The 12396-nt window shown below is 38.6% G+C and overlaps 1 pseudogene; it reads right to left on the bottom strand.

The window, feature by feature from the left end:
• Positions 1-6534: 6534 nt before the first annotated feature.
• LOC102423834 lies at positions 6535-12179 on the bottom strand (annotated as a pseudogene).
• Positions 12180-12396: the final 217 nt, after the last annotated feature.

Below are 12396 nucleotides of genomic sequence, written 5' to 3'. Positions count from 1 at the left end.
TGAGGGGATATTTTGAGGACAGCATCAATAGCCATTACTGATGGATTGGATTTGAGATGTGAGAGAGAGAGAGAAAAAAAAGGGAGATTTGAAAGTTTTGGATTTTATCAGAGATGGGAAGGTGGTAGTTAGAGCTTTTGGCTGAGGAAGAAGAGAAGTTCAATTTAGGTCACACTGAATTTTCAATGGCTGTTAAACCAGTGGAGATGATGGGTATGCATTTGAATATACCAGCATGGAGTTGCCAAGTGAGCTGTGCCACAAATATAAGTACATTAGGGATGATCAGGAGAGAGGGTACTGAGTGAAGAATGAGAAGAAAATTGGAGTAAGGACTGAAAACTAGGGAATTTCAGTGTGTAGAGGCCAGGTTGATGAGCATGGAGACAGAGAAGGAGGGATTGGTCAGGTGGCAGGAGCACGAGAAGCCAAGGGAAGGACGGTCCAGTAGGGGAGAAAAAGCATGTAAGTACAGCTGACAGGTCAAGCGAGTGGAAGACGTCAGAGTTGACCTTTATAGGAACACTTTGTTGGAGTGGTGGGAGTAAAAGCCTAATGAGTGGATTTAAGAGAAAATGGGGCATGAATAGTTGTATGATACAAGTATAAGTAACTTTGTGTAGGGATTTCACTATAAATAGGGAATATGGGGCAGCCACTAGAGGGGGAAGATATAATAATAGCAAGAGGGTTTTATTATTATTTTTTTAATAGGAGGGATAACAGCATGCTTTATGCAGATAGAATGATCCGGCAGGGAGGGAAAAACTGATGAAGCAGAAAAGAGTGGATAGTTACTAGAACAGTGTCCTTGGGCAGGCAAGCGAGGATGAAAACTATGCACCAGCAGAAGAGGTTGATTTTGGACAGAAGTGACACAATCAGGGGAAGCTGGAGGGCAGGCCGAGGGTGAGTGTAGATGCTGGGAGGTGGGTAGGTGATGGCAGAAGTTTTTTTTTTCCATTTTAATTTCTTTATTGATTAAGGTATTACATATTTGTCCTCATCCCCCCATTAAGAAGTTTTGATCATTGTGATTTCTTGTTAACATAGGAAGCAAACTCTTCAGATGAGAATGAGGACTGGGGAAGAAGTGTGGAGTTTCATAATAGTCACTCGGGAGTGGAAAGACGAGGAGAGTAGAGAAATCTACAATGATTGCCTTGCAACAGGAAGGCTAGTGGCCACAGATTTACAGTGATGTTAGATTTTCTTTAGCCATATTTAGCTCTTCTGAGATAGGCCAGAAATGGGTTAAAGTATGACCTTAATCAGTGTTGAGTTTTTTGACAAATGAGTAAAACGAGTGCTATGAATATGTGTAATATCAAATAGACAGGTGTTTAAGATATATTCAAGGTAGTGTCAAAGGACTGTTAGGGCCAGGACACTAGAGTTAAATTGAGTAGAGAGTGTGGGATTCTTGGAATTGGATTATGAAGTTGTTGTAGTTTTGGGAATAGTGAGATAAGTAGCAGAATCCCATGGAGGGCTGGTCAAACAGGAATTGCTGGGCTCCAAATAACATTTCCTGAGTCAATAGGTCTAAAATGTAATCTGAGATTTCCATTTCTGTGCTCTAATTATTTCTGCCCTAAAGAGAAAATGCTTTGGTCTGCTTAATATTGTGGGGCATTGAGCTCTCCTTGGGGTAAACAGGAGAAAACTTGTAATCTCTCCACCCAATCCCAGTGCCCAAATGGGAATTAGTTCTTTTGATGTCTAATGCCATTAGAAGTCTCAAAGTTCAAAGAATATCAGGAATCCCTCCTGAGGAAGATGAAACAAAAACAAAAGTTGCACTTTTTGCTATTTGCTGTTTAATCTCAAAAGTCTGTGGAACAATCCTGTGAGGTGGGTGGGTCGTCTCATTTTAGAGACTGAAGAGTCAGCAGCTCACAAGGATTAAAACGGCTCCCTCTCTCCACTGCCAACCTTCCCTTTCCTCTTTTTTTTTTTTAAACCTAGTTGTATATATCTTTTGGCCAAACACCATTATCCATTATAATGGATTTATAAAGCTCAACTTCTTTCATTTTCAGTATATCCCTGATAGAGACCAGAGAAGTTGAGGGGACAGACAGGAGGCATAAGGTCCAAACCCTTCAGTGAGATTATATGTATCCTGTGTGGGTCCAATGACCCCAGTGAGGCCCCTCTTGTCTGTGGGCGTAGTATTACCGCTGGAGGGCAGGGTTTTGGGAATTTTATAAGCAGTCATTGATGGCAGCCTAGAATTGGCAAGTAAATTGGGACTTTAATTTTCATAATTTAAACATCCACCTAGTTTCAGGCTTATTTTGTAGTACTACCGTCACCACCAAAACATTGAAACTACGTGGTGAGTTTAAGTTGGTTGAATGGGAGGATAGCACCCTCTGAATACAGATGCAGAGCCTTTATTTTCAAGTGGCCATGAAAATCCACACTAACGTATAATTTCCTGAGATGAGCTGAAATTGAGAAAAATTTCTAAGCATGAAGAAATAATTTTTTAACCTGAGCTTGGAGATCCAGAGACATAGAAGCATGGAACAGACTGCCAAGCCTCAGAGGGAAGGTGGGGGAGGATGGGTGGGTGGGAAGAGATCAACCAAAGAACTTGAATGCATATATGCATAACCCATGGACACAGACAATAGGATGGTGAAGGCCTGGGGTGGGAGTGGGATGGGTTAGAGGAGGTCAATGGGGGTGAAGGGGGGAGGGATGTATGTAATACTTCCAACAACAAAGATTAAAAAACCAACAAACAACTTTTGGGGTTATCTTCTTATTAATTAGTCTGGAGGTTACAACATACATCTTTGTTTTTACACTTTCCTTCCAAATAAAAGCAACAGTGTAGAAACTTTAGCAACAGTATACTTTCAATTGCCCTCTTTCATTATTTGTGCCATCACTGTTGTACATTGTACTTCACTACATATGCTAGATTCCTCCCAATACATAGATGTTATTTTACTTTAAATCAGCGGTTCTCAACCTGTGGGTCGCGACCCCTTTGGGGGTCGAATGACCCTTTCACAGGGGTCGACTAAGACCATTGGAAAACACATATAAAATTACATATTGTTTTTGTGGTTAATCACTATGCTTTAATTATGTTCAATTTGTAACAATGAAAATACATCCTGCATATCAGATATTTACATTACGATTCATAACAGTAGCAAAATTACAGTTATGAAGTAGCAATGAAAATAATTTTATGGTTGGGGGTCACCACAACATGAGGAACTGTATGAAAGGGTCGCGGCATTAGGAAGGTTGAGAACCACTGCTTTAAATGGTCAATAGTCTTTTAAGTAATAGCACACATTATTAATTTATATCTACCCAGATGTATTCTTTTTATTACTCTTTATTTCATCTACAAGTTACATCCTGATACCATTTTCCTTTAAATAATTTTTTTAAAAAATATATTTTTATTGATTTCAGAGAGAAAGGGAGAGGGAGAGATAGAAACATCACTGATGAGAGAGAATCATTGATTGGATGCCTCCTGCACACACCCTACTGGGTATCAAGCCCGAAACCTGAGCATGTGCCCTTGACTGTAATTGAACCTGGGACCCCTCAGTCTGTAGGCCGATGCTCTATCCATTGAGCAAACCAGCTAGGGCATAAAGAATTTTTTATTATATCTTGTATGTGTTTGCTGGATATAGGTTCTCTATTTTAACCTGTTTGAAATATATTCACTCGACTTTATTTTAAAAGAATATTTCATTGGGTATAGAATTCTAAGTTTATTATATTTTTTCTTCAGCACTTTATCATTTGTCATTTACTTTCCATTATTTTTGGTGTAAAGCTTGACATTATTTATATTATTGGTTTTCTATATGTCTTTTCTCTTGGCTTCTTTTAAGATTTATTTTCAATTTTAGAAGTTTAACTATAACTTGTACAGGTGCAATTTGCTTTATGCTTATCTTGCTTGGGGTTTTTACTGAGCTTCTTGGATATTGGATTTATTTTTTATCAGTTCTAGAAAGGTCACAACCACCATGTCTTCAAGCATTTTTTTTCCTGTTTAATCTCTTTTTCCTTCTAGAACTCTAATTGCTCTTGTAATGTTGATAATTTCATATTGTTCTATAAATCTGGAACACTCTTCTTTCCCCTCTTTCCTAGACCCTCCCTCTACTTCTTCTCCTTTTTCTTCTTGTGTTTGTTTCCATTTGTATATTTTTTTAATGGCCTGGCTTCAAGTTCACAAATTCTCTCCCCTGAGGAATCCAGTTTGTCTCTAAGCCAATTAAATAAATTCTTCAATTTTGATTTTTTAGTTTCTACCATTTTATTTAATTACTAGTATTTTTTCACAGTTTCTGTTCATCTGCTCAAATTCTACAATTATACATGCATCTGTTTCACCTTTCCCTCTGGATTCTTTTTAAATTTTATTATAGTTATTTTTAAGTGTGATAATTATAACATCTAGGATGTCTCTGAGGCTGTCTTTATTTTGCTACTTCTTCTCTTTATTATGAGTCACATTTCATTGATTCTTGGTGCACTTTATAATTTTTGATTTTATACAGAACATTTTGTACATAATAACAGTGGAGTCTGAAGTAAATTATATTTTTCTCCAGCAAAGAACATGCCCCTTCATGAGTAAATTGGTAGATGTGGGGTCTGAGTCAATCTAATCTGACACTGGGCTTGGTTTGGGATTCATTGCAGCTTCAGTTTGATCCAATTTATTATTTGCCTCATGTATTTGGAACTCAGTGTCAGAATTTTTCCTTTTGCAGAGATTTTGGTCTGCGTCCTGGTGAGATCCCTCTCTGTGCTTTGTAGCCAACCTGCCAGATTTCAAAACTGCACGTAGGGACCGATCCTTTCACCCAGAACATATCAGAGAGATTCTTCTTGGCTCTTCTGCCTCGGCCCCAACCTTTGAGTCCACGATTACTGGATAACGAAGAACCAAGGGAAAGTTTGGCATGTGGCTGTAAACTTGCTGTGGCTGAGGCTTTTTGGGACTGTAATCTTCCCTGCTAGCCCACACACAGTTGTTATAAGTTATTGAAGTTCCAGTTGCTTTCTGCTTACTACTGTAAATGGGAGATTTCTTTATTGCTCATTTACCAGGATTGAGAACAGCTATAGTTCTCTTATCTCTCTATATAAAACCCTAATATGCAAATAGACCAAACAGCGGAACAACTGAATAACCGAACAACCGGTCGCTATGACATGCGCTGACCACCAGGGGGCGCGTGTGGAACATGGTGGGCATTGGCAGCAGGCAGCAGAGCGCGGAACATGGTGGGCATCGGCCATGGCGGGATGGTGGAGCAGGTTAGCAGGGGCGCCAGACAAACTTGTGGTGCCAGTCGCTGTCATTGGGGAGAGCCTCTGGTGGTTACTGAAAATTCTTTGCTCCCATGCGCTGCGGTCCCACTGGGTGCTCACACCTGCTGCTGGCACCAGCCCCGCTCTGTGCCAGCCCCAATTTCTCAGCGCTGTTAGCAGGTGCAAGCGGGGCCCGTGCCATCAACACATTGGAGCAGCGGCAGCGGGAGTGGGGCTGCTGGCAGACACGGAACTGGGGACTGCCGCAGGAGGGGCAGGGTGAGGGCACAGAGGATGGGCCGAGACCTGCTCCTGTGCCCACTGCAGCCTCGTGGCCCACAGTTCCTTTCAAGGTGCATGAATTTGTGCACTGGGCCCCTAGTCTCCTATAAAAATGCTTATGGCTTTCTGGAATTTAGTTCTCTATGACTTTTTTTTTTGCATCCTCATCACTGGTGGATTCAGAATACTTTGATTTTGTAACTGATATGGCTTGTATTGGTTATTAGTGTAAGAGCAATACTGTCTTGCAACTTTCTATATCCAAACCCAAATCAGAACTCTTCTATTGATCTGTTTCTTTTTTTTTTCCAAACTGTATCCAGCTTTATTAAAGATACTTTTCATAAACAATCATCGTATTTCAGGCAGGACATGGGCAGACAATCGTTAACAGTATACAACAACTTTCAAACTCCCTTCTTCAATGAACTACCAAAATCAGAAAGCCACTATAAAACCCAATGAAGTCTTCATCTGATGCTCTGAACAGGGAAAGTTTAGAGTGAGGGTTGACATTTCACATTAAGCATGTTGTTTAACAACTTTTCACAAGCTGACCCTGACTTTCAGGAAATGAAATGAAAATGGCAGAGAATATCAATCTGTAGATCCACAATCTAAAAAGGAACTGCTGCTCTTTAGAGAGAGGTCCTCTCAGTGGTGACACTGGAAAGACTGGAAAGTCCAGATTGCCCAACATACTGGAAGTCAATTTTTTTGGGTCAGGCCCCAGTAGGTCTCTGGGCTTAAGAGAGCCAAAGTCTATGCTTAAAGTGGAGAGGGAGAAAAGGACAGAAAAACAAATTTTAGTTTCCTACACAACAAGGTGTTTGTGCCAACAGCAAGAGGTCCCTCCTCCCAAGAACCAAGAGGAAGTTTCTCAAAACTAGAAGGGAAAGGTAGTCCCTCCTCCCCACCCCCACCTGCCCAATTCAGTCCAGCTTTGGAGACATTCTATTAGTACTATATGTCCTTCCCCCAAAAAATAACAATGAAGTGTTCTGTGTGCTAACAACATAGCTTAAAAAAATAAAAGAAAAGTAAAACAAAATTCTGCATTTTTATAAAACTTGATAAAAAAACTATTTCAAACTGTACAGTCACCAGAAATACACAGTTATCAAAAATGCACACACTTCACTTGGCATCTCCAGCACCTTCAGCTTTCTGTGCCTGGTCTGTTTTGGCATCTCCATTTTCTGCAGGATTATTCCCATCTTTGCCAGCATCAGCTTTCCCCTTTTTCCCTTTCGGTATCTTCTCTCCCTTCTTTGCAGGGGCCTTTTTAGTCTTGGGCTCTGGCTTTGGAGGAGCAGGTTTAGCTGATAACCTGGTGGATCTTCTCTTTGGTTCATCCTTCACCTTGGCTTTATCTCCTTTAGCATCCCCTTCAGCCTTTCTCTTGGGTAGGATGGCGATGGTGGCAGGACGCGGGGATGCAGCAGCGCACAGCCCTTCCTTGGTCCAGGGGTTGATCTAGTTTCATCACACTGCTCTGATCTGTTTCTTAAAAGTATAAATTTTGAATGATCTTTTAAGATATAAGCCCTACATTTACTCACATTGGGCTTCCTTTTATTCCTATACATTTTAAATAAAATTTTCATTTGTAGCTGTCTAAGCATAAATGATTAATTAACATAAATATCTGATTTTATAAATATTAATAACCTAATACTTTTTATACTACTTTGCTAATGTAGTTAAAGCTAAAAAAGGAGAGAAGACAATATATGGTTTATATAGTCATGTACTAAACCCTTGCCATTTTAAATTTTCATATGTGGAATTTGTGACTTAATTAAGGTTGCATTTCTCTAGCCAAAGACAAATTTTATAAAAAATGATAGGAATCCTTTCCATAGCAAGTAGGTTTTTATTTGTGCTATAGAGTTTAGAGGTAAGGAGGTAAGAATACCAGGATATAAGGTACTGAATGTTTGAACATCTGACCATAGGGTCTGCTTACAGGAGTCAACAAGGCCAGCACATTATTGTCAAAGGCTTTCAAAAGTCTGTCTTAAATAAATATAGTGCTTGTCTTCCATTATGAGACCCCATTACTGAAAAAAGATGAAAATATATGAATAAAATTGAAACCCATTTAAGTTATTTGGCTTTAAGCTGAGACATTTAAAGTTTGTTTTATTTGGTTGTGGTGGAGATGTTTTCCCCTCTTTGTAAGAGGATTGTATATTCCTACCCATTGCTATAACAGCCACAGTGCCTCTCTGGTTCATCCCATTGAATCAGACTTGTCATTGACTTGCTTAAGCTAATGGAATGTGACTAGAAGTGAATATATGGGAGCAGAAACTACAAGAGTTATCGTATTGTTTTTCCACAGCTCTTTCTTTATCTTTGCCCAATGTTAGAGTAATTGCTACTTTGTGCATCTGCCCAGTAACTTTTTATTTAGAAATATAGCACCTGAAATTTTATTTAGGCATAATGGGAGTATTTGGAAACTATGGTTGGTATCATTCTTTTGATGATTTTAATAAATGTGAGAATGAGTTGACAATTATTTGATGAATTAAAGCAATTGCATGAAGGCAAAGTTTAAGATGCTCAAGCTGTGGTACATTTACACAATGGAATACTATGCAGTTGTAAAAAAGGAAAGAACTCTTACTATTTGCAACAGCATGGATGGACCTGGAGAGTAGTATGCTAAGTGAAATAAGACAGTCAGATTAAGATAAGTATCACATGATATCTCTCATATGGGGAATCTAATGAACATAATAAACTGATGAGCAAAATAGATCTGAGATATAGAATAGAAGCATGGAACAGACTGACAAATTTCAGAAGAAAAGCAGGGATAGGGAGGAAGTGATGAACTGGGGAACTTATATGCATATATGCATAGCCCATGTACAGATAGTAGAGTGGTGAAGGCCTGGGAGGGGTGGGTGCAAGGTAGAGAGAGTCAATGGGAAGAAAACAAACAAACAAAGGGGACATCTGTAATACTTTCAACAATAAGGAAAAAAAAAGAGAGAACCCTAAAATAGAGTGACTTGAAAAGGGAGACATTTTTTATTCCTTATGTAACCATCTGTCTGATCTAGCCTGGTGGGAAGTCCTGCTCCCTGAAGTTGTCAAGGGACTGAGTTTCCATCCATCTTTATTCTCCCACCAACGGTCACAGTCCCTTTCTGGATGATCAAAGTTGGATATTGATGTATTTATATGCACAGCTCATCACTGCTGCCAATAAGGTGGAAGAGAAGTGGTTTGAGGCATGGCACTTCGTATTAAATAAACAACCTGAAAGTTGTACACAGATGATTTTCACTCCTAAACCATTGCTGATAATGTAGTCTCTAGCAGGTTGCCCATGATCCCAGCCAAAACTAAAGGAAGAAACTCTATTACCATAAGGGAGAAGAAGAGAGTTGATAACAGGAGACAGCCATCCTCACCTCCTAACCAAACTGGTAGTTCAGGTTGTGTGGCCTCCATGTATGTTGCATTTTTCAGAATTCTTGAGTTAAAAGAGATTATAGAAGCTATTACACACAGGCCTCTGAGAGAAATATCTATCTTAACATTTAGCTTTTTGAGAAGACAGGATTTAGAGCTTCTCTTCTTGTCTACTCTGTTATCCTGCAACACTAAATCATGAAGTTCTTTAAATGCCTGGCACACAGAGATGCAGTCACAACAATAAAGCCATTTTTTGGAATTAATTGGCTCTTAAGGATGTAGTAAAGATAGAGGAGAAGCTATTACCTTTTGCAATGGAATGAATTGTGTCCTCTCCCCAAATTCATATGTTGAAACTCTACCCCCAGTTGTGACCATATTTGGAGATAGTGTCTTTAGAAAGTAATTAAAGTTAAATGAGGTTGTAAGAGTGGGGCCTTACTTGGATAGTTCTGTGGACTTATAAAAAGAGGAAGAGATCCCTCCATCTTTGTCATGTGAAGACACAGCAAGAAGGTGGTCATCTCTAAGCCAGGAAGAGTTCTCATCTGAAACCGACCATGCTATCACCATGACCTTGGACTTTTGGCCTTACAGTGATAAAATAAATTTATGTTGTTTAAGCCACCCAATCTACAGCATTTTGTTATGGCTGCCCAATAGATACCTTTCTAATTAATATACCTTTCATTATAAACTCTGCTTTGAAATTTGATTTTTCATATTTTTTGAATGTCTACATTACTTTGAAAAACCTTGAAAAACAATAGCAACATGAGGACAAGGCTTGCATACCTTACAGGGATGAATTAGGTAATGAATTATTTTTGATGAGGTGCTTCCTACTATTGGCTCTTTGAAAGCTGACCTCAATCTCCTCCCTGCTCTGATAAGTAGTTAGTTTCACATACTCATTTATTCCCTTCCTGAATTTATTGAAGAGGCCTCAAAAAAAATAGAGTGAGATTTCTAGAAAATTTTAATAATGCAGCCCTCATGGTATTTTCCTAAATGGTCTCACATGCTATTTGCCAACTCTTGAACTCAATATAGATTATATGTGAAAGAAAGAAAATGGATTTACCCTTACGTAAAAGTTGTGTTTTTCTACTGTTAGTTTAGAGCAGTGGTCAGCAAACTCATTAGTCAACAGAACCAAATATCAACAGTACAACGATTGTAACATTTATATGAAAATATCAAGTAAATAACATGTGTGTCCAAATGTATATTAGTCACTATTAATTAGGGTACTCCTAAAGCTTAGGAAGAGCCACACTCAAGGGGCCAAAGAGCCGCGTGTGGCTCGCGAGCCGCAGTTTGCCGACCACGAGTTTAGAGGAATAATTTTTCCTTTTTTATATTACAAAACAATTCTTTAATATTAACAAAATTATTGTAACATTTATATGAAAATATCAAGTAAATAACATGTGTGTCCAAATGTATATTAGTCACTATTAATTAATTGCCTGTGTAAGGTAATAGCTGTCCAGCCAAATATGTCCAATTCTCATAGGACATGCTCAACATTTTTTTCCCTTTGTTGTTTTTACATCTCTTGGGTCATGTAGGAGGAGTCACTGACATAACAGGGACCACTGATTTCCCATGCTAACCTAACTTTTCAGACTCACCAATCCCAGGTGGCTGCTTGATTCATTGCCCCCTTTGTACACCTGTTTGTTTGTTTTTTGAGCAAACTGCACCTTTCAATGGTGTTTTATGTGACAACATACTTGAGCCAAACAATTTCCTACTTAAAATCTATAATAATAAAAGTGTAATATGCTAATTAGACTGAACAGCTGAACGACCTTCTGGATGTCCTTCTGGACAACCTTCCAGATGAAGCAGGGGCTGCGAGGGCTGAGGCAAGCCACCGTGGCTGCAAGGGCCGAGCTCCTTGCACCAATTTCGTGCATCGCGCCTCTAGTCTCCTATAATCTATTTCCATATATTCCCTTGGGATTGAAGGAGTTTATGTGGTTGATCTCATTTAGGAAAATAATAAACAAAAATAAAGAAAGATTAAATTTTATAATAAATTTAATTACCTATATTACCTATTCCCACAGACTTAGCATTCCCCTATTACTTATTATGGTCTTCAATATACAGAACTTATTAGGTTGGGGCATAGTATGGTGAAGAATGAGGACTCAAGTATGACATTGGGTGTGTGATTAAATCCTCTGATTATTAAGAAAGTATTATTTTCCTTATTTGTAATATTTGAATGTTAATATTAGTACCCTATAGGATAGTTGAGAAGAGAGAAGATATAATGGTTTGAGAGTATTTAGCATTTTACCTGACTTATAGCAAGCAGTCAATAAATGCTAGCAATTATGGCCATAGGGCTTGTGCTTTAAAAAAACTTCAAAAAACATGTTTGTCAAATAAAAATGAGTGCTGTCCAGAAGAATCCTACTTGACCTTACTTGTGTGACTTCCTTAATAACATAGTCACCAAAATGTTTGGTATACTTCTCTGTAGAAACCACTGCTAAATTTATTTCAGTTGAGTCCTCAGTGTGTGTATGATGCTGGCAACTTACACACAAATGAAGCCCTTGTTTTCCAGGAGCTCACATTCAAGTGCAAGAGACAGACCAATAAATAAATGGCAAAGGTTTAAGCAAAATATTAATTTCAATTTCAATTACAAAATTGGCCCCAAATTTGCATACAAAACAATTACTGTGTTGCTAGTACATGGCAGAAATACAGAAAGTCAAAGTCATCAAGAACATAATGGAAATGTAAGTTTGATTTTAGTTGTGAATCAAATGATCCAGTGAATCAGGATTAATATCTCAACACATCTGAAATACTCTGTTTGAATAAGTTCTTGCATTGATTTTTTTTTTTGGATCGGAGACAGAAAACTACTGCATGTATTAAATTATGTTGCCTTACGTGATTTGGGGAAGTGAGGCCAAAGAACATCTGTGGGATATTCTAAATGTTGTTTATGTGAACCAACAGAAAGAATTAGATTGCACATACATATTAAATGACCACATTCTCAACTCCCCGATTCTTTATATAGCTGTCATGAAACAAAGATATGCCTAATTGGCTTTGCCAGCAGTAAGGGATAAGGTACCTACCAGTTCGCCATCTTCATTGGCTATAAGTCGCATTCCTAATTTGATATAGAATACTCAGCTTCCTCTAAAAAAGATCCATGCTAAAATGAATCCCTATACAGATGCATTTTTGCATAAAGTCTCCGAAGCAATGGCATGCTGGATGCCTTTGGTGTTGTGGAAACTTGTGATATGGAACATATGACTGGCATTTCCTTTAGGGGTGTCAGTGGTGTGGCTCAAGATAGAATGCCAATCCCTGCCTGGTATT

This window comes from Myotis lucifugus, unplaced genomic scaffold (genome assembly GCF_000147115.1).
Source record: "Myotis lucifugus unplaced genomic scaffold, Myoluc2.0 scaffold_3, whole genome shotgun sequence".
NCBI lineage: Eukaryota > Metazoa > Chordata > Mammalia > Chiroptera > Vespertilionidae > Myotis > Myotis lucifugus.
This window is presented reverse-complemented; position numbering and strand designations above follow the sequence as displayed.